This window comes from Tiliqua scincoides, chromosome 3 (assembly GCF_035046505.1).
Source record: "Tiliqua scincoides isolate rTilSci1 chromosome 3, rTilSci1.hap2, whole genome shotgun sequence".
NCBI lineage: Eukaryota > Metazoa > Chordata > Lepidosauria > Squamata > Scincidae > Tiliqua > Tiliqua scincoides.
This window is the reverse complement of record NC_089823.1, coordinates 239,772,191-239,797,359: the sequence shown is the minus strand read 5'-3', so window position 1 is coordinate 239,797,359 and position 25,169 is coordinate 239,772,191. Positions and strand designations below refer to the sequence as shown.

Sequence of the window (25,169 nt, the reverse complement as noted above, 5' to 3'; positions counted from 1 at the left end):
GACGTGAAGAAGCTGGAGGTCTTCCAAATGCAATGGTTGAGACAGGTCCTGGGTGTGTCTCTTCGTGATCGCCATTGGAACAAGATGATTTGGACAAGATGCAATAATCAACCATCAGTTGAAGAACAAATCCCAAAATGCAGACTGCACTCATAGAATCATAGAGTTGGATGGAGCCTAATAGGTCATCTAGTCCCTGCCTTAGGCAGGAAATCCTCTTACAGCATCTCCAACAGATGCTTGTCGAGCCTCTGCTTGAATAGCTCCAGTGAGGGAGAGTCCACCACCTCTCTTGGCAATCTGTTCCACTGCCGAACCGACCTGACCATCAAGAATTTTTTCCTGATGTCTAAGCGAAATCTCCTGTCTTGCCATTTGTACCCATTGGTTCCAGTTCTACTTTCAGAGACAGTTGAGCAACCTCCCTACTGGAGGGTTCGGCAGGCAGCACCAAAGAAAACGTGGCTCAGGCACACTGAGGAAGACCTCAGGAACCAGCAACTGACCACCAATGAGGCAAGAAATACTGCCAACGATCGCCAAGTGTGGAAGCATGTCATGAATGACTCAGAGATTGCAGCAGTACCTTCAGCAGCATATTGGTTGAGAGGTCAGCCTGCTCCCCAAGTGCCAGCTAAGGATTGAAGAAGAAGAAGAAGAAGAAGAAGAAGACACTGAACTATGGCTGGAGCAGAAAAAGAGAACAAAAGCCTGCAAAGTTTCTTCTTGCACAAGGAAAATTCTGTCCTGGGTGGGGTGTCTTGCTAGTGCTTCCTGTGAAGGTGCACAAATGGTGAGCCTCAGGGGCAACATTCCAATGCCTGGACTCCCTTCACTGCCTACCAAGGTGCTCCAGCCTATAGCTCTGGTGGTGGGGGGGGGCAGCACATTGAGCAGCTCTGCACAGAACAGGCTCCCGCAGCTCTTGCAAACACAGCCATCACCACAAAGCCGTGACTCAGAGCAGCTCCTGTCAGGAAAGGATGATCCCAAACAAAAACAAAAACCACTGCAGGCCTTTGCAAAACCAGAACCTGGGCCTGGCGCCTGGAAAGTGTCCGTGAGGGCACCTGGCCAACACCCCTGTGGCAAGCAGGCTGCAAACACAGGGCCCAGCAGAGAAAGCCCCGTGCCCAGGAAGACCCGCCTGACCTCCACAGGAAGAGCTTCTGGACCAAACATAAGCAAACAGGCAGCCTCATCCATCTCCGTGGGATGGGAATGTTGTTGTGATAAAAATGCTTCCCATAAGGTATATCCAGGCAATTATACAGATAATTGTTACATTTCAGTACCACGCAGTACTTGAAAGCACACAATTATCTCATGACAGAGACGGCAATGGAAACAGCTAATTACTTCACTGAAGACGTTCTTGTTTCCATCTTGTATCAACATGAGAGGAGCAAGTGTGCCTGGAAGCCCCAGGATTGTTGCAGAGAACTGGAGATAAGTGGTGGAGTTGTCACCAGATTGTCGCCCGAAGCAAGATTCCAAGGGCATTCCGGACTTCCTCCTCAGGAGTAGAAACACACTGAGGAACTTAAAGGAAAGAACTTCAGTAAGACTTACAGAATTTCTCCAAGGGGATTTGCACCTCCGACTTCCAAGTAAAGCTATTTTTTTTGGGGGGGGGGGGGAATTATAATGAATTTTGAAAGCACCTAAACATATTTCTTTGAAACTAGCAAAATTCCTGGAGGGATCCCCCCCCCCCGTAATGTTCTCTTCCAGAGGCCCCAATCGTTATTTTCCAGAAGATGTTATTGGCAAATACATATTGTCATGAGACAGCCTTACTCAGAGAGGAGCTGCAGCCCAATCCTGACCTGCCTGGCATGCAGGGCTTCTGCAGCGCCAAATTGGTGCATTGCTGCATGTGGATGGAGGTTGAATTGGGCTGTCAATCATGTCCTTCCCCCCAGCACCTTCTTTCTAGACTGAGAAACCCCAAACACTATCACTTTTCCTCCTAAAGGAGGTGTCCCAGGTCACTAATCATTTTGGTTGCTCGCTTCTGCTCTTTCTCCAGTTCCACTATGTCCTTTTATATAATGCTGACCAGAACTGGACACAATACCCCAGATATGGCCTTACCACCAATTTGTTCAATGGCATTATAATATTGGCCATTTTACTCTCAATCCCCTTCTTAGATGTCCTTTGCTTTTATTTTGCAGCACATTTATAAAGCTCTTTGTACATGGAATTGGCCTTCTTCAACGCCACCACACACTGGGAGTTGCACAAAGAGCTTTATTAATGTGCTGCAAAATAAAAGCAAAGGAAGCAACTAGTCACAGCCACTTTGACCAGAAAACCACAAGCCCAGGAGAAAGAAAGAATAAGAAGTCTAGTGGAAGCAGGAGAGAGCAGTCCACAAGGTTTTGAACTAGGAACTGAAGAGGTGGCTGCTGCCCCTGCTGGTGGGACTGGACACATGTACCCACCCCCAGAATGATTGAATAGGTCTAGCTTGCATGCTATCTGTTTTGGGAGGGAGGGTTTCCAAGATGATCTCCTCTTGAGCTTCCTAGCCTTGATGGTGGCAGCAAAGAGACGACAACTGGTCCACCCTAGTAGTAAATCCCACCCTGGCAAGTGGGAAGAATGAAGAAGAGCATATGGAAGCAAGGGCCACCTCACTTTGGCCGATTTTGGTCTCCACCCTCTTTCTTTTACAGAGAGAGAGAGAGAGGATTGCTTTTCATCAATGGTCTCAGGCACCTTGTCACTGATGAAAGGCAATCCTGCTCTCTTGCTCACTCTCGCTCTTTCTGTCCGAGAAGCCAAGAAGCTTTCCAAGCTTGTGGTTACTCCTGGTGATGGAAACCCACATGTGTGCAAAGAATCCAAGCCTGGGATGTGACAGGTAGTCTCAGATCGGGGCCTGATGGAGCCCTGTTTGCATGACATCTGCTCAGCCCATGCCCTGAGTGTGTTCATTGCATGCAATTTGAGAGAATTGCATCTTAGCAGATACAGCTTGAAATATTGTGGAAAGAGTGAGAAAGATGTAACTGCCTACATGCTCTTTTCTAACTTCAAAGGCCCAGGAGGCTTTGTGGGCTGTCTGGTCACCCTTCATAGATTCCAGGATCCCACCAGCTCAGAATTTACAAGGAGAGCAAAGCCTGAAAGTGTCTGCTTGTGACAGGTTGCAGAACTGACCAATCCCTGGGACATCAGAGGTCCTTGACAATTGTTACCAAAAGTGCTTAAGCAACAGTTTCTTCCTTTTGGTGCACTCCACACCCTGAAACCAGGACTCAAGTTCTCCTGAAGCCAAGCCTGAGCTCCTTGGTGAGTTTGTGTTGCCTTCCAGGATTTCAGACAACCAAAGAGTCCTTCTTGGTGGTGTTCAGTGTGTTAGGGGGGGAGTCTGCTCAGCCATGAAGAAATAAAGTGGCCTTGGATATGTCATTCTTTCTCAGCCTACTTTGCAGGGTTGCAGGGTGGATAAAATAGGATAAATCTATACTTGCATTTTCTAACATAAGGATGAGATATCTATATCTATATATTTTACTTCAAGTATAATAATCCCTGGCATGATAGGTCTGCCTAAAACCAAGTGAGGGGAGAGCTCTGCTAAATAGTAGTAGTAGTAGTAACTTTATTGTCATTGTGCTACAGCACAATGAAATTTATGCACCTTTGAGGTACAAGCATAAATATATACTACAATTCCAACAATCACACTCTACACACACACCCACACATTCTATACCACATGCATCATAATATAAAAACACTATAACAGACCATAATGCCCAGGAGCAGGGTAACAATTATATCGCCTTAGTCAACGTGATTATGGCTGTGGGATAGAAACTGTTCAGGAGTTGTGTGGTGCTGCTCTCATAGTTCTGTATCGTCCACCTGAAGGCAAAAGAACTTATGAGCTGAATGGAAGGGGTCTCAGAATACTATGTGACTTCTGCAGACAGCGAGATGTATAGATGTCCTCCAAAGCTGGTAGATGAAAGTTGATGATGTCCTGCGCGATCTTAATAATTATCTGCAGAGCTTTTTTGTCCCCTGCAAAGCAATTTCTGTACCACACCAAGATATCATGGGTTAGGACACTCTCAATGGTGCGACGATAGTAAGGCACAAGCATCTGCTGTGACAAATTTAACCTCCAAGCTTCCTCAGAAAATATAAGCGCTTTTGTGGCTTTTTTTATCAACATGCTGGTGTTACTAGTCCATGAGAGGTCCTCTGTGATGTCAATACCTAGGAATTTGAAACTGGCAACCCTCTCCACCTCCTCACCATTTATGTATAATGGTGTGTGTACATCCCTCTTTTTCCAGAAGTCAATTATAAGTTCTTTAGTTTTTTATAAAGTTCTTTTTATTTTTTTTTATAAATAAAGGCAATATGCAAAATACCCACCGCATCCTGCCTCCAGGAAAAGTATTTCAACTCAGAGGGGAAATAGTGAGAAAACCCCACTCCCCACAGAACCTGGAAAACAAAAGCGAAAGAGGGTTCCACAGGCACCATTCGCCCTGATTAAATTAGATCTGCTCAGCCTGTGGGACTGCTGAGGGGACTCCCCATGGCCACACTGGGCACAAACAAGGCAGAACTGAGTATAACCACCCCCAGGGGACCTACCTATTTGCATGCAGTTGAGGGGGGGAAACCCATCCTCCAGTGAGGACTTTGCATCCAGTGGAAACACTCCGAGGTGCCATATATGTGGGGTGAAAATGACTCACCTCTAAGTTCTTGGATTTCAGGTTTGATGTTTTCTGGGGCTGTCGGCAGGCACCGAAGATTCTTCTTAGGAACCCTCTAGCCACATTTGCAGAATAGGTGTTGACTGTATTCTTCACTACATCTTTTTAACTGAGACTCCTTTGAGACAAAGAGCCACTGACTTGTTTGATTTTGTCTGTAAACCACTAACTGGGGGAAGGGGTGGCAAAATGGCAAATGAGCCTCAATGCTTCAGGAAGCGGAGAGTGGGTGTCAATGGGCAACTTTCACACTGGAGGGAGGTGGAAAGTGGAGTGCCCCAAGGATCTGTCCTGGGACTGGTGCTTTTCAACCTGTTCATGAATGACCTGGAGGCAGCGTTAAGCAGCAAGGCTGCTAAGTTTGCAGATGACATCAAACTTTTCCGAGTGGTGAAGACCAGAAGGGTTTGTGCAGAGCTCCAGCAGCACCGACCAGAGGAGCTGCGGGGCCCAACTGGAAACATTTTTTGTGGGGCTCACAACCAGGTTCACAACCAAGGTCTGTAGAATCTTAGAGACATGAATAAAAAAACGTTCTAGGCTTTATATTTCTATGATAGAATAGAAAGCAATGAAAATGTGCACTAAATGCGCGCCAGGGATTCAACAGTCAGTGCCCCACCACAAGGCTCCCTGAACCTGGATGCTGGAGGTTCACTTTGGTCCTCGGCTTCTTCCAGCCCGGCTTCCCTCTGGGTGCTGAATATTCCAGTTATAGCAGAAGGGATTAAGATTCCATTGCACTTGCAGGCATGCAAAGCATCCTTTCCATGTTCAGAGTGCCTGGCATGGTCCGGCCGCCTGAGATGCTTCACAGTTTATCCTTAACTTGAGCCAGCCCGGGCCAGGCCTTGGCCTCGGACTCTGCTTTCCGTCTCAGGGCTGAGGTCCAGAATATGTGGCTATTAACGCACCCCCAGGGGCTGCTGCAGCTGGAGTCCGTCAACTTGGCCTAGAGCTCAGGTTGGCAGTGGCTCTCCAGACCTCCCCCAGCCCCTGGAATCCTCTTCACGGCAATGCCAGGGGCTCAACAACTGCAGAGTGATGGCCCTCAGGGTCTTGCAATCCAAAACCCAGGCCACAATCAGGATATTGACAAATTCCCCTTCCACTTGCAGGCTCCATGCCCACCAGCACTGCCTCAAATGCTGGAACACCCCCACCTCCACTGATCGCATGTTGCTGCGCACCTGAGCGAAAGGGTACAACTGCCAGTGTTCTGCTTGGAATCGAAGCACGTGGCTGTCAGGGCTGGGGCTCTTTTCCACGCTATGCATGGAGAATAGTGTGTGTGTGTGGGGGGGGGGAGTTAATCTGCAAGTGTGTGTGTGGGGGGGGGGGGAGTTAATCTGAACACCCTATTTTCTTTCACGTTTGTAGCCACCCTTTCTCCAAGGAGCAGGAAGTTCTTGCCTTTTATTCTCACAACAGCTCTGTGAGGGAGGCCAGACAGGGAGACAGTGGCTGTCCCAAAATTCGCCAGCAGGCTTGGTGACTGAGTAGGGATCAAACATCTTCCTGGTATCAGTTCATCATGATACCCTTTGGCCTTACAGACAAGAGGCTTGTCCCAGGCCGTCAAGAGATTACAAGGATCTCTCCAGACTGGCAGAATGGGCAGCAAAATGGCAGATGCGCTTCAATGTCAGTAAGTGTAAAGTCATGCACATTGGGGCAAAAAATCAAAACTTCACATATAGGCTGATGGGTTCTGAGCTGTCTGTGACAGATCAGGAGAGAGCTTGGGGTGGTGGTGGACAGGTCGATGAAAGTGTCGACCCAATGTGCGGCGGCAGTGAAGAAGGCCAATTCTATGCTTGGGATCATTAGGAAGGGTATTGAGAACAAAACGGCTAGTATTATAATGCCGTTGTACAAATCGATGGTAAGGCCACACCTGGAGTATTGTGTCCAGTTCTGGTCACCGCATCTCAAAAAAGACATAGTGGAAATGGAAAAGGTGCAAAAGAGAGCGACTAAGATGATTACGGGGCTGGGGCACCTTCCTTATGAGGAAAGGCTATGGCGTTTGGGCCTCTTCAGCCTAGAAAAGAGACGCTTGAGGGGGGACATGATTGAGACATACAAAATTATGCAGGGGATGGACAGAGTGGATAGGGAGATGCTCTGTACACTCTCACGTAACACCAGAACCAGGGGACATCCACTAAAATTGAGTGTTGGGTGGGTTAGGACAGACAAAAGAAAATACTTCTTTACTCAGCGTGTGGTTGGTCTGTGGAACTCCTTGCCACAGGATGTGGTGCTGGCGTCTAGCCTAGACGCCTTTAAAAGGGGATTGGACAAGTTTCTGGAGGAAAAATCCATTATGGGGTACAAGCCATGATGTGTATGCGCAACCTCCTGATTTTAGAAATTGGTTAAGTCAGAATGCCAGATGTAGGGGAGGGCACCAGGATGAGGTCTCTGGTTATCTGGTGTGCTCCCTGGGGCATTTGGTGGGCCGCTGTGAGATACAGGAAGCTGGACTAGATGGGCCTATGGCCTGATCCAGTGAGGCTGTTCTTATGTTCTTATGTACTGCTGGCTGGGTGGAGCCAGCACGCTCAGGCACAAGGCATCACTTGGAATCCAGTTGCAGAGGGCTCCTGCTGTCTTGTCCTCTTGTGGGCTTCCCATTGGGGTATCTGGCTGGCTGGTCACTGTGGGAAACAGCCTGCTGGACTGGATTGAGTCTTTCGGCTGTGATCTCCCTGCTCAGCTGTCCTGCTCATTGGACACAGTGAAAGAGAAACACACCCTTTCAGTTTGGGGCTTTCTCCTCTTGCAGGAAACCTCAGGGGAGAGCTCTGTCTCCTGATGAGTCACTTCCTGTCTGTCCAACCTAGCTGCAGTGCAAAGGTGAAAGAGTTCTGGGATCCAAGGATGTCTCATTTGCTGCAATCGGAAATTCAGCTGCTAAGCATCCACTTTTGCTGCTCTTCGTATTTTGTTCACAGTAACGATGGGACAGGAGTTGGATTTTGCAATGCTGTTCAGCATCTCGGAATTGGCCTGCTGGGTGACATGAAGGTACTTTATGTAGACCAGTATTATGTTTCTGACAGTGGTCAGCTCATTGCCTCTGGGAAGGTCACCAGCCGTACAGGAAGGCGATGACCTTCCCCTGTTGCTCATCTCCAAAATCTGGCATTGAGAAATTTGCTGCCCCTGCGCATACAGGGGTCATAGAACTGCCGGGATGTCCTGCAAATGGTGACCAGTTTGCAAATGGAGCAGAAAATGATGCAAGTTTGCTGCTCAGCTTTCAGCCAGTGGAGCAGGAAACACATTGATGTTCTGTGTTTTAACTCCCAAGTACAAACAATTATTTGAATGGATGCAAGTAGAATCCATCCTTTTTTCCTCACAATAAACCCACAACAGGAGAGGAAACTGAACGCTTTCCACATGCGCTGCCTCCAACGCATCCTCGGCATCACCTGGGAGGACAAAGTTCCAAACAACACAGTCCTGGAATGAGCTGGAATCCCTAGCATGTATGCACTGCTGAAACAGAGACGCCTGCGTTGGCTCGGTCATGTCGTGAGAATGGATGATGGCCGGATCCCAAAGGATCTCCTCTATGGAGAACTCGTGCAAGGAAAGCGCCCTACAGGTAGACACAGCTGCGATACAAGGACATCTGCAAGAGGGATCTGAAGGCCTTAGGAGTGGACCTCAACAAGTGGGAAACCCTGGCCTCTGAGCAGCCCGCTTGGAGACAGGCTGTGCAGCATGGCCTTTCCCAGTTTGAAGAGACACATTGCCAGCAGTCTGAGGCAAAGAGGCAAAGAAGGAAGGCCCATAGCCAGGGAGACAGACCAGGGACAGACTGCACTTGCTCCCGTTGTGGAAGGGATTGTCACTCCTGAATCGGCCTTTTCAGCCACACTAGACACTGTGCCAGAACCACCTTTCAGAGTGCGACACCAGAGTCTTTCGAGACTGAAGGTTGCCATCAAAACCCACGTAGATGAGACTGAGAGGTGAGGACCGGGGCTTGTGATAGATCTAAACCCGTGCACATGAAAGTGTTTGAGGTGAGCATCTTCTTATTCGGAGCAGTCCTGCTCCATTCCGTCTATTTGGAATGTAAAGTCAGCTGTGGGCAGAAGCTGGGATTTTTCTTTGGTGGTCTCAAAACAGTGGAAGAAACTACAAAGCTACATCAATGAAGCTTCCTCTCAATCTACAAGGGGGGAAATGAGAGGCGTAGGACATTCCAAAAGGGTCTTTTGGGACACCATATGATCTTTTTCTTACTTTTCCCCTGGTTTCCTGCTGTTGAGAATAACTGTTCAGCAAGTTCTTTTTAATGTTCTTAACGTGGATCCAGTGGATTCCTGAGGTCTCTGAAGGATTTTCCTGCTGGCAGAACTGGCAGCTCTTTCAAAGCCCTGGTCACCCTCTGGAATGGGGAGATGTCCAGGTTAGTGGATCAGATAGCTCGCAAATAGTCCCTGCCTCATTGTGGTTCTCTGGGGAGCTGCGTGCAGTGATACAGCCTTGAGAAACCCAAGTGGAAAGTTTGCAACAAGTTTGATCAAACACAGACTAGAGCACATGTTTGAGCATACTCTAAAGTGGCCAAGACTGCAAAGAAGGCTTTTCTCTCTGCCATTGGGGCAACAGCAGAGCCATCCAGCCAAGCTGTTTGGGGTTGTCTGGGGCTTGCTCCACCTGGGAGCAAGGAGGACCGTTTGGTTGCTTGCTGTGACCAGGTTGCTAGTCACTTCTGATGGAAAGGGGGGGGGGGTTCTAGGCATCTATATTAAGCATAATTATAAAGTGAAGATCCTTTTTCCTGAAGCAACCCACCAGCCCCTGCTAGATTAAAAAGAGACCTGATGGCTTGGCAGGAAGTCCAGCTTCCTGCATCTCACAGTGGCCCACCAGGTGCCTCAAGGAGTGCTGAAGACAAGAAGCCCACATGCTGTTGCTATTCCTTGCATCTGGCATTCACCTCTAAAACCCAGAGGCTGCATACACAGTGGGCCCTTGGTATCCGTGGGGGAACGGTTCCACACACACACACACACACACACACACACACACACACCCGAATACAGAAATCCATGAATGTTGAAACACACTGGGGGGACGACGACTTGGTTGCAGTGCCACAAAAACATATCTGGAGGCCGTGCTGGGCCCTCCAGTGATTGTTGTGGCCTCCCAGTCTTCTCAGAAGGCCTCCAGAACATGACTGGAAGTTGTCAACATGAACTGATAGTGGCTTCCAGTCATGTCCAGGAGGTGTTCAGAGGTTCAGGGAGGCCATGTACAACCTCCCTGGGCTTCAGAACACCTCCCGGATGTGATTGGAAGTCACCAACATGAACCAGAGGTGGCTTCCGGTTGCATCTGGGAGCTCCATAGAGGTGCAGGCTCAGCATCCATGGATGTTGAAATCTGTGGATACTGAGGCCACGGATAAGGAGGGCCAGCTGTACCCATCATGGTTTATGACCTGTGATGGACCTTTCCTCCGTGAATCTGTCCAATCCCCTTTTAAAGGTATCTAGGCTTTTGGGTGCCATCGCCAAGGAGTTGCATGTATTACTCCCTGGGTAAAGAAATATTTCCTTTGTCTGTCCTAACTCTCCCACCACTCAATTTTAGCAGGATGCCCACCCCTCACTATTATATTCCCACAAGGAACGGGGGGGGGGGTTTGGATCAAGCTCAGGTCACATCTGGGTCAGGTTCACCAGGCAAACTTCATGACTGAGAATGAACCCTCTCCAGTTCAAGACCTGTGCTCTCCCTACACCATCTTGGCTTGGGCCATCTGTGCTCTGGGTAGTTGGGGGGAGGAGTGGGGGGTAATGTGCCTGAGTTGCGTTGGCCAAGCTGTGCACACTTGTGGCTTAAAGGGCCTCCTCACCCAGTGGCCAAGAAAAGGCTGCATGCCTGACCTGCTCATCACTTTCGCTCTCCTCAATGCCATGGAGTTGTGGGGGGAGACTTGGGTCTTGCATCCATATTGTGCCCTAGTGACCTGCTGTCCAAGGACAGAAGTCAGGACTGGGGAGGGGATAAGAGTGCCTGAGTTTGTTCCTTCAAGAATCAGACTTTGGAGAAGTTTCCATCATCAGGGTAAGCCTCCAGCCCTCTGTTCAGTGACCCAGACACAACACTGACAGCTGCCTGGAAAATAAATTTAAAACAGAGGGGTATTTTGAACTGCAAGGGGTGGTATTGTGGTGGGGAGAGAAGGGGTCAGACAGGCAGGCAAGAGAGGCTGCAGCTGTGTGAGGAACAGAGTCAGAGCTGAATGGAGGGGGGGGGGAGATGTGGGGAGATTCAGGGAGAAGTGTCCTGCAAATGCCAGCAATGTTGGAAAGTCTTGCAGCAAGCCTGCGAGAGGAAAGGCACACAGACTCGCGACAGGTGGGCATGTTTACATTCACCCGAGGAGGACGGCCAACTGGAAGAGATTCTCACTCACTTTACCTGTGACCTCAAATGACCTGTGGGCATGTTGGCATTTTAAGAGCACTCACCACTTGATCCTGTTGGGTGCTGAGTGAGTTCGGCACTCAGGCGAGTGTCCAAGGGCTCTGATAAAAGCTTGGGTTTCTTGCCAGAAATGCTCATTAATTAGTCTGAAATGTTAATGCAGTTGTTACCTTTATATCCCACCTGACCCAATTCTGTGGGCCTTCTATGACAGCAGAACCAGTCCCACTGTGGTAAAGGCCCAGCTGCAATATGAACGTCATGCCGCTGCCAGGCTATTTGGAGCCACTGATATGCCTCCGGCATGGAGTACGGACTATGCCTACCACGGTCAGTCAGTGGCAGGGGCATGTCAGGGGTGGGGGAGTTTCAGGGGAGGGATCCTGGCTGTGGCATCTCACCTCTTTTCCAGGCCATCCCCCCTTTCCCTTCTTGGTCGTACACCAGTTTCATAGTGGGTGGGTGTCCAAGGAGACCCATAGGCAGCCAGAAGGCCTACCCATCCAGAAGTAAGAAATTCCTCTGCTTGACCTTCTGGTCACCTCCTCTTCCCATTGGATGCAGCACATTCTCCATCAGCACAGCTGCACTGCAGAGGGAGAGAATTGGCCTGCCATCTTCTAGGTGTCTCAGCATGGCATACTTGGTTCCTCCTTCCGGGATCCTTTTATCCTCACAGCAACAGCCAATTAAGGTAGGCTTGATTCACATGTCTCTTTCAATGTCTTTGAAAGCAAATGGGGGGGGGAGGGAGGTTGGTTTAGGTGGTTAACATCACATCTAGTTTGGCCCTTACAGCCCAATCCTAACCAACTCCAGCATTGATGCAACCATAATGCAGATCCAAGGTAAAGGAACAAACATTCCCTTCCCATGAGGAGGCCTCCATTACTGTCCCCCCTCTACAGGATGACATATGCGTCCTGTTGGCACAGTTGCATCAGTGCTGGAAAGCTGGTTAAGACTGGGCTTTCAGGTTAATACATATCACACTTTTTCTGAGTTCTTATGCAATATTTTGTGGACTTGGCATGTGCGGCACCGGGTAGATGGGACTCGTGGGAAGGCAGCTCATCTCAGAGAAGGAAAACTCTGATCCCAAACCTCCACTGCCTTGTGGCTACATCCAGTTATGGAAAAGGCTTCAGGAGTCAACCTCGAGGCAAGATCCGGAGCCGGAGTCCCTGAGGCAGTTCATGGCTGAACACAGTCACGTTCTGGCAACTCCTGCGACGCCGCTGGAACCAAGCGTATTGGCTTCTGCCTTTCCATTGGACCATTTCAGCGATGTGGAGAGGGGAGATTTGCTGCATGGGTAACAGTCTATCCTCCATATCTACTTTACCCAGGCTTCGCGCACTGGAGAGGACACTCTGTTCCAGAACCACTATTCAGAGCGCAATACCATGGTCTTCCAAGACTGAAGGATGCCAACAACAACTGGCATGTGTGAGTGCATCTATATTGTAGAATTTCTTTGTGATTATGTTTTATATTAGTATTTTTGCCATTTCATCAATGCCTCCTAAGTTTCAAGATGATTTACAACACCCAAGACATTTTCATGTTGGCAACCTTCAGTCTCGAAAGACTCTGGTATCGCGCTCTGAAAGGTGGTTCTGGAACAGCGTCTAGTGTGGTTGAAAAGGCCGATTCGGGAGTGACAATCCCTTCCACACCGGGAGCAAGTGCAGTCTGTCCCTGGCCTGTCTCCCTGGCTATGGGCCTTCCTTCTTTGCCTCTTTGCCTCAGTCTGTTGGCCAAGTGTCTCTTCAAACTGGGAAAGGCCATGCTGCACAGCCTGCCTCCAAGCGGGCCGCTCAGAGGCCAGGGTTTCCCACCTGTTGAGGTCCACTCCTAAGGCCTTCAGATCCCTCTTGCAGATGTCCTTGTATCGCAGCTGTGGTCTACCTGTAGGGCGCTTTCCTTGCACGGGTTCTCCATAGAGGAGATCCTTTGGGATCCGGCCATCATCCATTCTCACAACATGACCGAGCCAACGCAGGAGTCTCTGTTTCAGCAGTGCATACATGCTAGGGATTCCAGCATGTTCCAGGACTGTGTTGTTAGGAACTTTGTCCTGCCAGGTGATGCCGAGAATGCGTCGGAGGCAGCGCATGTAGAAAGCGTTCAGTTTCCTCTCCTGTTGTGAGCAAAGAGTCCATGACTCGCTGCAGTGCAGAAGTGTACTCCTCCTACCTATGCTTAGGATATGATGTGCCCTGAGCACTCCTCATCCCTCCCATGGCTGTTCCATATCACACCCCAATTCCTGTCTTGGCCTCTTTGCATGTGGAGTTGTGCTTGTGCCAGTACCTGCGGTACATCTGTCAGTGGGGGGTGTCTACAGTGGCTGGGCTGTCGTAGTGTCAGCACACAGGGAGAAACACTGGGGTTTCTCAAGGAAAGACTTGGGCCTCCATAATCCCTTGCATTCCTCAAGAGCAGAGATGGTGATTCCCCCCCCCCCCTTATCCTGTTCATTAAAGTGCCACTTGCACTGGGGAAGCTCTTACACAGGAGTGAATTAATAAGATGATGAAGTTCCAACACAGTTGTTGGTTCACCTCCTGATGCACCAAATGCTGCTCCTCAAAAATCTTTAATTATAAGATGGGCACCTATTCAACTGGGCTGGAGTTTATGTGCCTGCTAGATATGAAGGGACCAAAAAAACCTTATAAGCATCAAGCCATGCAGAGAAGCATTCTTGGAATTGATTTCTACCCTATTCCCTAGACAAAAATAACTCCTATATGTTAAGTTTAGGAGCCCACAAAGCCCAGAGGACAGATAGCAAAGGATTAGCACAAAAAGTTGGGCGAATGTGAAAGCAAACGTGTCTGGGGCCAGCCTGCAGTTCTTTACTGTCAGTTGTCTTTCTGTTTGTGCTCTAAATCCAGCTCCGGAGACCCTCAGCTGTGCCTGCAGCTCCAAGCAAGCAGGCCCTCACATTCCAGCAAGGCACAAGCAAAACAGCCACAGAAAATCAAGGCTGCTGCTGCACATCTTTCGTCCTCCTCACCTGCCAGCACAGACTCTGGTGGGCAAGGACAGGCAATTTGGAGCCCCCCTTCCCTCTAGTTGACTTTCTGGGAGTGCAGCCTGCAACCCGCCTGGTCCAGGCAGCTTCTGTTTGACGCGCATGGAAGCAGTGCAGGCTGGGAGGCTGGACTGTTCTGCTCTGGTCCATCTCAAACATAAGCAGCAGGCAACAGGGAAGCCTGCACACTGTGCTCCTGGTGAGTGAGTGAAAGGGGGGCACACCCAGCACAACCACCCTTCCCTCACCTCCATTTGTTGTGTAAGTGTACTTGCAAGGGCATACACAAAGGTGGCATTTGGGGGGAGAGAGAGAAGTAAGGCAGCAGGGGTACACACTGTCTCAGACATGACTGGGAGGTCTTGAGTCAGCCCTGGATGGAGCGCTCCTTCCTATGAAAAATGTCCGGCACACAGAAAACTTGCATGTCAAAGAGAAGAGCTCTAGCAACTTCCTCCAAACTTTTGCTCTGCCTCCTCAGCCCCCCTGCCACATACAGAAGTCCTCCCTATTCTTCTCCATGTCAATATCTCCTGGGGCTTAGTGGAGGATGTGATATGAACACCACTTGGATCTCCACTGGACAAGGGCATTCACAGGAGAGCAGAAAAGGTCCCCCCAAAACATGCTGCATTTCTGTGCTCTGAGCTGGCTGTGAATGCTCTCCATCTCCCCTTGCCCTGGCATGTAGTAGCCTGCATGGTTACATGGTGTCCTTTGCAGAAGTAAGAGGCACAGCTTGGCATAGCAGTGACCCCAGACAGCCAGGAAAACAAGGGGAGGGAGAAGAAAAGAGCAGCTGGAGAGGAAATTGGTGCCAATCTAGGCTTAACCTCACCTTTTCCAAGAAAGCCACTGGCAAACATACCTCAATAGGTATGTTTCAGTAAATGGGGGATGGAACTGAAGCACAGACAGGAAAGAAAGAGCAGGGCAGAAACAGTGGTCAAACTGGAATTTCAGCATCCCAGTGACACTGAGGCACTGCAAGAGGCTGATTTGACAGAGAGGGTCCAAAGTAATTGGAAATTAATTTAGAGCAAACCTCTTGGCATGCCCTTTGATGGGCATCTGCTTGCAACCTGGGCTGGCATGCTTCACATGATGGTAATTCTGGTGCTACCCCTCATATGAAGGTTGTAAACAACCAATCTTTCCCCCCTTCTTCCTGTCAGTGGTCAGTTTCAGGGTCAGGACAAGCCTAGAGGTTGCACTCACCTGGTGCAGGAGCCTTGCTCCCAAAAGCCAGGTGAGGAAGTTGGGCTGCATTGAGGGAAATTTGCTCTGCACGTATTCAGGGCCTCTTTGTCTTTAAAGCTACAATTTTATGCATGTTTACTCAGAAGAAAGCCCCACTGAGGTTTAATGGGACTTACTCCCAGGTGAGTGTGTTTAGGATTGCAGCCTAAGTTGCTTTTTCCTGAATTGAGCTCTGCTGCTGAAACAGAGCCTAAAACAGCATCCAGGCTAAGGTTTGCTGAAGTCCCTTCTAGTTTTCCTCTGGGTAACCTTCCCCCCCCCCCAACTGTCTCCATGTTTCCACTGATGAACAGAAGCAAGAGAAGGCAACTGCAAGAGGAGGAGAATAATGAAAATGTCTTGTCAAGAGATGGTAAGCAACTGATGAAGTGATAAGATTTTGTGTTGTGTGTACTGGATCAGGGTAACCAAAGCAATGTTGTCAGGTTTTAGACTTTATGAGCTGGCCCAAGCATTTTATAAGAGAGAATTGTACACACACACACACACCATTAAGTCCTCAAATCATTTTGTGGCTTGGTCACAGTGACCTGCAAGGAAAACAGGTGAGTCAAGGAGGCAGATTTGAGGCTCCATCTTCCTCCTGGCCACAATGAGAAGTTCTTGTTGCCCAGGTGCCAAGACACCTGAAGACAAGGCAGGAAAGCATGTTCCTTCATGAGAATTCTAGATAACCTCCTTTCGTCCCAGGACTTTTTACCCTTTTCGCTTTATATATTTTATTTTGTTGGCATCCTTCAGTCTTGGAAGACTATGGTATCGCGCTCTGAATAGTGGTTCTGGAACAGAGTGTCCTCTCCAGTGCACGAAGCCTGGGTAAAGAAGGTATGGAGGATAGGCTGTTACCCATGCAGCAAATCCCCCCTCTCCACGTCGCTGAAATGGTCCAAAGGAACGGCAGAGGCCAATACGGATGGTTCCAGCTGCGTCGCAGGAGTTGCCAGAACGTGACTGTGTTCAGCCATGAACTGCCTCAGGGATTCAAACTATAGAACAGAAAGAGAGAGAGAGACCACTGCAGTACTATGGTTGGGGGGGGGGTGTGCGCGTGCGCATGCGCATGCAAAACCCTAAGTTTCTTCAGGTGCCTGGCTGGTGATGTAAAGTGGCCTCTGCTTCAGTACTTTTGCAGTCGGACTGGCTCTGAAAGTGAGAAGGAGGTGCCACTTTATACCAGTGGCCAGGCACCTGAAGAAACTTAGTGTTTTGCCCCCCCTCCAGGAACACCAGTACACTGCAGGAGAAAGAGCTGGGCTTGGAGTGCATGGGGAGTGGCCACAGCTCTGTGGCAAAGCACATCTCTTGGGTGCGGATGGTCTCAGGGTTAATCCCTGACAGCATCTCAGCAAGCAGGCTGGGAAAGGCCTCTCTCTGACTGAGCCTGTGGAGATCTTCTGCCTGGGCAACAGACAGCATCTGACTCAGGATCAGACAGCATCAAAGATTTCTAGGAGAAGGTCTGTGGCAGAAGGTTTCAGTTTCTGTCTCCAGTGACAAAAGATTTGTGGGTCAGGCTACAGGCAGTTCTTGCTAGGTTAGGTTCCTGGAAACCCCAATGGATAGCAAATTTGCAGGTAGTGAACCACTGATCCAATGGGATTAATAGGGTTGGGGAGAGGGGTAGCTTACCTAGCAGCAGCAGAGACCAGTATGACAGTAGAGACCTTCAAACTGGCACCCATGACTAGCGGGGGGGGGGGGCCCTTTCAAATGGCCGAGGGAAACTTCTGAATGCTCTGCCCCATTTTAAAGGGCTCTGCGTCAGTCATGGGTGCCATTTTGCTCTGCTGCCTTCTGAACATCTTGGCTGCATTCAGGGTGCCATCAGAGACCTTCAGAAGGCAGCAGAGACCACAGCTGACAACTCATGAATGGCACGAGGTAAGTGGCCATCCTGCTGCCCACAGATAAGCGAATCCACAGATAGCAAATTCACGGGTAGTGGGAACTGACTGGGAATTCCCAGCATAGCTTTGTTTTTTCATACTGGGGCACAGTCACTTTGTTTTAGAACTGCAGTAATAATTATAGCTGCCAAGCATTTTAGACAAATCTGCCAGCCCATTAAAGGAAAATCCTGCTGGAGCTTAAAGCCTTCAGAAAAGCTGATGGTGGATTAAGGAAAGAGACTGCAAACGAGACTACACAAAACACACACACTCAATGCCACAGCTGCCAAGCCTTTCTCCCAGTGTATCACCTTCCGATCCCAAGCAAAACCTGTCATTTTTTTCAGTCAGACCTCCATATTTTGCATTTATGAGAAGGCCCCCAAGAGCAGAGTTATGTCAAAGAGTCTAGCCCATTTTTTTTTAATACCTGGCAAACTTAAATGGGTTTTTCTTAAGATCCTTGGTAATTAAATCCTCATAAAACCCCCATCATTGGCCAGCATCCATGTTATGCAACATGGATTAGATCCAGGGACTTGCGGTGGGTGGAGAGCCAGGTGAGGCAGGGCCTCCCCACCAGAGTCCTTTGAAAAGTGCCACTGCGTGCAAGCACTCACAACCCATGCGCTGCATTGCCCCAATACTACAATTGTTCACAATTTTGTTTTTATATGGAACAGACCAGAAAGGGCTGGAACAGACTGTCCTCTACCCTGGTTATCTGTCCCCCATGGCTTCCTGACCCTCCTCAAACCCAACCCCACGACACAACATCATTCTGACTTCTCCTGTCTTCTACATCAAATAGATAGTCCACCTGAGTGGGCAACCCTGCCTCTGAGAAATGTGTTAGGAAGGCTTATGGAAACTCCTCAGAAGCTTCTCCCAAGCAGGAACTTTCATACTGACTTCCATGCTCTGGTGAAGAAAGCTCCTGCAGTATGTAGGTGAAAAGCTTTCTGGGACAGTGTGTGTGGATCTTCTGATATCTGCTGATGTCCCATGTGTGTGAAACAGCAGTGCAGTCCCAACTGGCTTCATAATGCTGATCAGTGTGCACTGGCTCCCTGTTCAAAGCAAAGGTCATCATCTTTAATCTTAGAGCAATTAATAGTTTGGGTCCAGGTATCCAAAAGACCTACCTGTTAGGATAACCAGGAAAGGCTCTGTTCCACGTTCTGCCTCTTTCTGAGGTTGGTGGACACAGAGATCAAGGACTTCTTAGTAGTGGCACCGAGGCTCTGGAACACCCGCTCTCAGAAGACGTACACCTTTCCTTTTTATCTTCCAACAGATTGCAATGACTGTTTTGCTTTGTCAAGTTTTTTGTAATGGACATTTTTTTTCTTTCCCTATGGATTGCTTTTATGTTTGCTGATCCAGTGGCGTATCTAAAGGGGGTGCAAATGTTGGAACAGGGTAAAACCTCCTGATTTTAGAAATGGGCTATGCCAGATGCAAGGGAGGGCACCAGGATGAGGTCTCTTGTTATCTGGTGTGCTCCCTGGGGCATTTGGTGGGCCGCTGTGAGATACAGGAAGCTGGACTAGATGGGCCTATGGCCTGATCCAGTGGGCTTATGGCATAGCTCGAGGGTGTGCAAAGCCGCAAGATGTGGTGACGGCATCTGGCCTGGACGCCTTTAAAAGGGGATTGGACAAGTTTCTGGAGGAAAAACCCATTACGGGTTACAAGCCATGATGTGCATGTGCAACCTCCTGATTTTAGAACTGGGCTATGTCAGAATGCCAGATGCAGGGGAAGGCACCAGGATGAGGTCTCTTGTTATCAGGTGTGCTCCCTGGGGCATTTGGTGGGCCACTGTGAAATACAGGAAACTGGACTAGATGGGCCTATGGCCTGATCGAGTGGGGCTGTTCTTATGCACTTAAAAAGTAATCACCCAAAAAGAATTGCTCTTCTACCCAGGCTGCTTACAAACCAAGGCACAAAAGAAACTTAGGCCAAAGATTAAGACTGAAAAAGAAGTCTTATAAACTGATGCAAGTCCATATAGACACTCACATCAAGGTTCTTAACAGTGAAAGATGAGGAGCCCTAAATATCTGCAACTGGATGCATGCAGGTCTAATAAAAACAATAACTAAAAACAGAGACTAAGGCTGCCATCCTAACCACACTTTCCTGAGAGTAAACCTTATTGAACAAAATAGGACTTACTACTGAGTAGACCTGGTTAGGATTGTGCCCTAAGATGCACTCATCTGTATTGCAAAAGTCAGCAAACGGGAAGCTACATATGCTCACAGAGGAAATCAGCAAAGAAACACACCCTTTACAATGACCGTTAAAGGGACCACATACAATTTCACTTCAATGAACAAAATGCTTCCTCAACTGATGAATACTACTCAGTGTTGCTATTCCCAGCACCAAAGCACTAAGTTTTGCAGGGAGCCTCACTGCGGTGTGCAAGTGTCCCCTCCCCTTTGAAGCCATTCTGGGTTATGGGTGCAAAATGGAGGTGTATGCCTCAGTTTTGCACCCACTGCAGGGCAGGAGCCGCTTATTCGCCATGGTGAGTATCCCTGAAAAACTTATGCCACTGTACTGATCCCATATTTTAATTGCTGTTGAATTACATTTGTTACATATAGTATTTTAAATTAATGTTCGTATTATTGACCATTTTATTTGTAAGCTGCTTGTGAGCCAGGGGTATCCTTGGCCAGATAGAAATACTGCTATAACAAATCGGTCATGAGATTTAGGGCGCAATCCTAACCCCTTATGTCAGTGCTTTCCAGCACTGGCATAGTGGTGCCAATGGGACATGTGCTGCATCCTGCAGTTGGGTGTCACTCACAAAGCCCTCCTCAAAGTAAGGGAATGTTTGTTCTCTTACCTCAGAGCCGCACTGCCCTTATGTCAGTGCTGGAAAGCACTGACATAAGGGGTTGGGATTGCGCCTTTAGACTGACAGGAAGCTCAAAACTTCCCCATCTGGCTTTTCTAGAAAGTGGTTCTAGCTGCCCCAAGCTTAATCCCTGGGAGTTATGAGAATTGAGAGACCTGGGTCAAAACTACACCCATGCCTCTTGCACATGTTCCCTACTAAACAGGTGAGCAGACCCCGCTTCCTTTCCTCATTAGAATGCCTGGGTGGCATTCTCCTCTCCTTGCTGCCTGGGTGGCATTTCTTCTCTCCTTGCTTTTTAAAATAGATTTAAACCACCCCATTCAAATGATTTGTAGTGAGGTGCAGAAACCATCAGCAAAGGATTGGGTGCAACCCAACCCCAGTCAGCCAAAGTACTCAGTCCCCAATGCTTGGAGATGCTGGGTCTTCATTATAAGCACTCCATGAATGCTTCACTCATCATAGCCTGGAGGCAGATAATTCTGATGGAATTAGAATGGTCCTGGCCAGAACGAACATCTAATTATAGATGTGGGAGTTAATTGATGAGAGGCGTAAAGGACTGGCCTCCCAGCCCCACATTCTCAGGATTTCAGACCTGGCAATATTAAGGTGTTTGGGTGCCCTCTCCAAGCAGACCCTATTTTAGAAGGTATTCATTGCTCAGATGCTTTGGAACAGTTGGCCTGGTCTGTTAACTGGCAGTCTCATTGCTTGCTGAAAGGTGCTTTTGTATTCCTTGAGGCAAAACTGAGCAATAGCTTAGAGGTGTGCAGAAGCCCTCTGAGGAAATCTGCTGGTTAAAACTCATTTTACTTCTCTCAGGGTTTCCTTGTGCATTTCCACAAGACCACAAAATTTTACGCGAGCAGAAATGCAGTGGCCCTTATACGAAGACTGCATGAATGCATAAAATCATAGGATTGATTTCATAGGAAATCATAGGATGTTTTTCATTAATTCCATTGAAATCCTGCCTTGTTTCCATGATGGAACTCAAAGTGGTCCAGCCAGGCCTCCTTAGCTGCAGCACAGCTACTATGTCACGTGTCTTCAGATCACGCACTGGCATTTGATCGTGAGGGTTGCGGCGCACTGGCACAGGAATTGGCTATGAACAAGGGCCTTTTCTAGTTAAACTGCTGTCCCTAGCTGGCTTGTCTAGGACACTGTCCCAATGCTTCTGAGTAGTGCATCCTCAGGGCATGACATACCTTCTAACATTTATCGTAAGAAAAACAAAACACTTGGTTTCCATAACATGAGAAAGTCACACGTGACCAGACAGCAAACTAACTACCCAAGTGAGTTTGACACTTGGCACACTGCGAAATAAGCTTGGAGCTGTTCTCTCCTTAGTTAAATGTCTTTAGCAAGCATTGGGATCACTGGACCAAATGTAGGAACCTGACTGCCTGTTAGGGAGGGACAGGGCCTCTGAGAGGAATTTTATCAGGGGGTGCAAAGTTTCTTTTGGGCCCCTTCCCAAAAAGGGAGGAGATGAAACTGAGTGGGAGTGGGGGTGGCAATGGAGGCAAAACAGGCAAGGGGAAAGTGGCAACAGCCAGAATAGTCTTTGGAGTTCAGGTCTTCCGTCTTCCCAATGCAGAGCTCAGGTCTACCTGTCTGCCTGGCGTTGGCAGCTAGATATGTTGTTGGCAACCTTCAGTCTCGAAAGACTATGGTATCGCGCTCTGAAAGATGGTTCTGGAACAGCGTCTAGTGTGGCTGAAAAGGCCAATTCAGGAGTGACAATCCTTGCACATGCCCGATCTCGTCTGATCTTGGAAGCTAAGCAGGGTCAGGCCTGGTTAGTACTTGGATGGGAGACCGCCTGGGAATACCAGGTGCTGTAGGCTTATACCATAGTCTTTCGAGACTGAAGGTTGCCAACCAATCCCTTGACCTCAACAAGTGGGAAACCCTGGCCTCTGAGCGGCCCGCTTGGAGGCAGGCTGTGCAGCACGGCCTTTCCCAGTTTGAAGAGACACTTGGCCAACAGCTAGATATAGTAATATAGAAAACCAAACACACTCCCAAGTCTCTCTAAAATCTTTCAAAGATAGAAAATAATTGCAGAAGATTAGTATCATTGTACTTAGGCTCACACTAGAGTGGAAAGTGTCCTGTGCACACCAAAATGGACTGCTGCAGTAGCTGCAGTTCTGCAGCTGTGTCACTGAGCTCCTATTCACTCCTTCCTGGTTACTCAGTTTCCTCCCAGTTGTGACTGTTAAGGAATGCATGCATTCCTGGGCCTGGTGTGCATGGCTCCTGGCAGTAGTCATCACCGTGTGCCCACGATAATGCCTCCTGCATTAGCAATGAGTCTGGGTGAGATTGGAAAATGTAAGATCCCAGGAACTTCCTGGACCCCCTTCCTTTGGCTCCTGGGCCCTCCTTCTGACCTTGGGCCCTGGTACAAATTACCCCCTTTACCCCCTTCTCCTAGGTCCTGGGGAATGGGGTGGAGACTGGGGAGGGGGGCGAATCAAGGCCAGGAAGGGGGCGGTGGGAGTGATTGCAGCTGATATCCCATCCCCCTTCCTGGCCTTGATCTGCCTTCATGGGACCATATATTGGTGTGAGTAGACCAGGCAGCACGGTGAGTTTCCTTATCTGTAGGAGAGCACTGGGACTCCCACCATCCACAAGATGCGTTGTGAGCTCTGGTGGCACAGCTGAATCAGTGGGGGTGTGTTTGTGTGTATTTGATAGGATTGGGCTGCCTGAGATGTCAAGAGTCATGCAAAGCAGGCCAGGGGATGGCAAGCGACACGTTGTGGTTGCTGGAAGTTCATGGGGAAGAACCTGACAGTGCCTGGCGTCTCAGCAGTGGAGCCTGATTGACCTGGGAATGGAGCAATTAGCAGATGCTCTCAAGACAAGCAAAAAATAGTCTTCCTCCCACAATTGTGGCCCCTAAATCTAAGACCTTTCCCTGCAGCAGTGGAGTAGCTGGAGGAGGTGCAAAGCACTAAATTTTGCAGGGAACCTCACCAAAGCCCACAAGAGGTAAAATGGAGGCTTTCACCTCCGTTTTGCTCTAGTGTCCCAGAATGACTCCACAGGGGAGGGGGAAGGGCCACTTGCAGGCTGCAGTGAGGCTCCCTGCAAAACTTAGTGCTTTGCACCCCCTCCAGCTATGCCACTGCCCTGGAGATCCCTAGGAGAAAGAGGTCAACTCCCCAAAACATCTGGCCAAACCCTGAGGGCTGAGGACTCACTTTCAGCAGGGATTGTTGTTGTTTTCCACTCCTTTGCAGTGCTTTGGGATATTTTAAGAGATATGCAAATAATAAATAATCATAAAGTGTTAATTAAGTCAAGCTCTGTGCTGTGCATACCAACAGCTGGTGCCATGAAGTGGGAGAAACCTCTTACCTAGGCAGAGTTGGAGGGCACAGTGTGGGTGCAAAGCCAAAAGCACAGAATGAGTCACTCGCATTCCTCTGCTCTGTGCGGCTCATGGCACCCTACAGGAAGGCCAAGCAGCTGAGGAAGAGGAGAGGTCCTGAGCCTCATGCGAAATGCCGCAGGAAGCGGGTGTCGGGCCCTGCCCTCCTCCCGATGTGTTGCCAGCGCTAGGTTGAACCCTGCAGCTGCTGCCTGGGCCCTGTTTCCACAGCAACCGGGCCCACCTTGTGCCAAGGGTGACTCAGGCCAAGACAATTCCTGCCAGTTAAAGAGGGAAGGGAGTGGCCCCCTCTTTTCCTCAAGGGAAGGGCCGACTGTCTTCACCATGGAGGCGGCACGGCAGGTGCTGATAGTAGGGATGGGTCTGGATTGCAGCAACATTGCACCACTCTTTGAATTTTGGATCAGCCTCTGCACCACTTGGCTGGGACTTTTCCACTTCCTGGCGCTGCAGAGCTGGCACAATGTGCCCCTGCAAATGTTCAGCCCTTTGCGACGACCAGGAAACAGCCGATCAACCCTGCACTGCCACACAGGTCTGCTGGGGAGGCGTAGAGAGGCCAGGGCAAAGGTAAGGACATAAGAAGAGCCCCACTGGATCAGGCCAAAGGCCCATCTAGTCCGGCTTCCTGCATCTCACAGCGGCCCACCAAATGCCCCAGGGAGCACACAAGACAACAGGCACAATCTGGGTCCTGGTGCCCACCCCTGCACCTGGCAATCAGAGGCAGCCTGCCTCCAAAACCAAGAGCTTGCACATGCCTACTGTGACATAATGAACTTCTCCTCCAGAAATTTGTCCAATCCCCTCTTAAAGGCACCCAGGCAAGATGCCATCAGCACTTCCTGTGGCAAGGAGTTCCACAAACTAATTACACGCTGGGTAAAGAACTATTTTCTTCTGTCTGTCCTAACTCTCCCCACACTCGGCTTTTGTGGATGTCCCCTGGTGCTGGTGTTATGTGAGGGAAAAGAGCGTCTCTCTAGCCACTCTGTCCATCCCCCTGTGTCCTCCTCACCCCCAGTTGATGGTGACATCTGCAGCGGTCACTCTCTGCTGCTCTGTGGCCTTGTCAAAAGGCCTCCTTGGCAGCCACCTTGCTGCCATTTAAAAGGCATGAACACACGCAGCAATGCTCAGTGTGCTGCTTGCTGCGAGGCAGGGCAATGTGGGAGTCAGAGGGCTAGATGCTGCCTGCAGAAGCCTAGGCCAGGCCCCTGCCAGCTCTGCTGTTTGTCGGATGCCCTTGTGCCAGTCACTTTCCCTCCATGAACCTGACTTCTCTGGTTGTTGAGGGCAATGTTGAATGACTTCATGGATGTTGTTCTGGGGAGGAAGAACACATTTATTGATTTATTTTCCTCATTTTTATACCCCCTCATTCCAAGGTGCTCAGGTCAGGCTGCAGGACATTGACTGGCACAAGGTCACCCAGGAAGTTTCATGGCTGAGTGGGAAT

General features: G+C 49.2%; 1 pseudogene; it reads left to right on the top strand.

The window, feature by feature from the left end:
• The first annotated feature begins 22,033 nt into the window (after positions 1-22,033).
• On the top strand, positions 22,034-22,151 carry LOC136646441 (5S ribosomal RNA; annotated as a pseudogene).
• The last annotated feature ends 3,018 nt before the right edge of the window (positions 22,152-25,169 follow it).